Source organism: Ursus maritimus, unplaced genomic scaffold, assembly GCF_017311325.1.
Source record: "Ursus maritimus isolate PB19 unplaced genomic scaffold, ASM1731132v1 scaffold_19, whole genome shotgun sequence".
Lineage (NCBI taxonomy): Eukaryota > Metazoa > Chordata > Mammalia > Carnivora > Ursidae > Ursus > Ursus maritimus.
Genome location: NW_024424341.1, coordinates 39,571,821 through 39,574,145, shown reverse-complemented (window position 1 = coordinate 39,574,145; position 2,325 = coordinate 39,571,821).

The following is a 2,325-nucleotide window of genomic DNA, read 5'->3' as shown; positions in this document are numbered from 1 at the left end:
GGGGGAGGCCTCAAGCAGGATGCCCCTCGGCCCTCCCCACTTGCTCTGGGCTGTGTGGCTCTAGCCTACCCCAGCAGGGTCCCAAAGGGCAGCCTGGAGGCTGAACACCCCTCCGCCCCACCTTCCATACCTGTCCCAGCCGACCCCGGGGAAGGAGACCCGCGGCAGGCCTGCGCTGGGTACGTGGTCCTTCACACATACCCCCTGGCAAGGAGCCAGCGCCGGTATCCACCCTGCCCGCCGTGCCCACCCTGGACCAAGTCCCCCACTCAGACAACGGCCTTGCGAGGTCAGGCACCCCGGCGCCCCCTTAGCCACAGTGGTAGCCAACCAGAGGGGCCCCCCGCTCACGCCTGCTAGAACCAGGCCCGGCAGGATATAGCACAGGAGCTGGCTGGGTTTTCAGAGCTTACTCTCGCTGAGGGTAAAAGGCAGATGCTCTTTACCTTCTATTTTCACCCCCAGAGGATTCACTGGAGCAGCTTACCGTGTATGCCAATGTGGGCTGGGACAGTTTCAAGAAATTACACACTCCTTTTCAATTCTGAGAGCTTTAGCTTTACCTGCCCGTGTGGTTAACAGGGGTGCCTTGCCCCCTTCCCGCCCCGGCCCCCGCCCTCTCTGTCCTGTGTCTTGCCGCCTCCTCGCCCATGGCCGCTCCTGGCAGAGGAAAGGCCACGAGCCCAGTGTGGAGGCGGCTGCCTGCCCCACCGCCCTGGGAACCAAGGAGGCAGAGCCCCACCGCCTGCCTGGAGGCCTAGGGCAGGCCACGGCTTGCTAGGCCCCAGCAAACCCTCTCTGAGTTCAGTGCCTAATTCCAGTTTTTCTTGTTTGAGGGGGCCAAACAGCCTCCCCCCTTGCCCCCAGAACGGATCCCAGGACGAGCAGGGGAGGGCCACCTCTCCTGCCCGCCCTCCTCCCTCTCCCCTCCCACTGCCTCATCTCCTGGGGTTTCCTCTTTCAAAGCTGTCAGCCTACTAAGGGGCGCCCCTCCTACTATACACCCTGAGGTCCAGGGCAGACTTGGTTGGGGACAAGACGGATCCGACCAAAGCCAAGCCCAGGGAAGGAGTGGGGCCAGCGGGGGGCCCCCAAGGGACAGAGGAGCCGGCCATAGGGAGGGGGCAGTGTGGGGCAAACCTGCCTGGCTTGTGCTCTGTGCCTGGCCAGAGGGGCCCCCGGGGCAGAGCTGCTCCTTGCCACCCACTGCTTCCTGCAGGGCCCCCATGGTTCCCCTCCCGACTGCAGCCTTTGTGAAGAACCACTCCAAGAGCCTGGCACTGAACACACCCCAAGTATTTATTGGGTGCCTACTGTGTGCCAGGGCCTGTGCCAAGGATGGGTCACTCAGCTGGAGACGAGCAGACTTGGCTCCTACTCTCCGGAGCTCACAGTCTTGTGGTCCCAAGATGTTTTAAGGGTGACAAGTGCAATAAAGGGAAGCTCAAAGTGTGACTACACGTCACCAGGGAAGGCTTCCTGGAGGCAGCAGTCTGATCCAAGCCCTGGTCGTGGACCCAGTCCAACGTGCCTGGATGCCTCTGCCTTGTACTCTCTCAGGACAGGGAGCAGGGACCTCACCCCTCGGTGGGCCACCAGGACCTGAGCCTGCAGGGAGCAGGGACCTCACCCCTCGGTGGGCCACCAGGACCTGAGCCTGCCCCACCGACCAGGCTCAGGTTCTGGTGGCCCCTGAGAGTGCTGTTCAGAGGAGCCAGTCTCCAGGGAAGAAGCAAAGGTAAAAGGGAGAGAGGGAGGTGCTCCTTCGCTGCCGAATGCCTCCTGATGGCTTAGCACTGTCACGGATGTCACCCATATCTCCTGGATCTCCTGGGAATTTGTGAACGTGGGGTTTGGCTCTGACACCTGTGATGAGCCACTGGGACCGGTGAGGAGTGTCTGCCGCTCCCAGGTCTCCCGCCCCCTCCTTCCCAGGCAGGAACCTGCCAGGCCTCCTCCAGAAGCTGCTGATTTCATGGGAGGAGAGGGGGCCGCGGGGAGAGAAAGGGAAGCCATTAAAGGGAGAGCAGAGACCCTGACCTTGCTCTTCCCTGAGGCCTGTCCTTCCAGGCACCCACAGGCCTTCTGCAGACACGGGGTAGGGTCCTTGCCTGGACGGTGGCTCTGTCCCGTTTGTTTATTTCCTATGCTAGTGGGTGGGGGAAGGCCTTTCTCTTCTCTGCCTTAAATAGAACTAAACCACCAGCACCTTTGAAAGATCTTTCTTGTCTCTCTGAAAGATTATGCTATCTCCCTTCTCTTGACACCCCCCCCCCACTTCTCCCCTCCCCCAGCCCCTCTCTGTGCATGGAGCATTTGACGTAA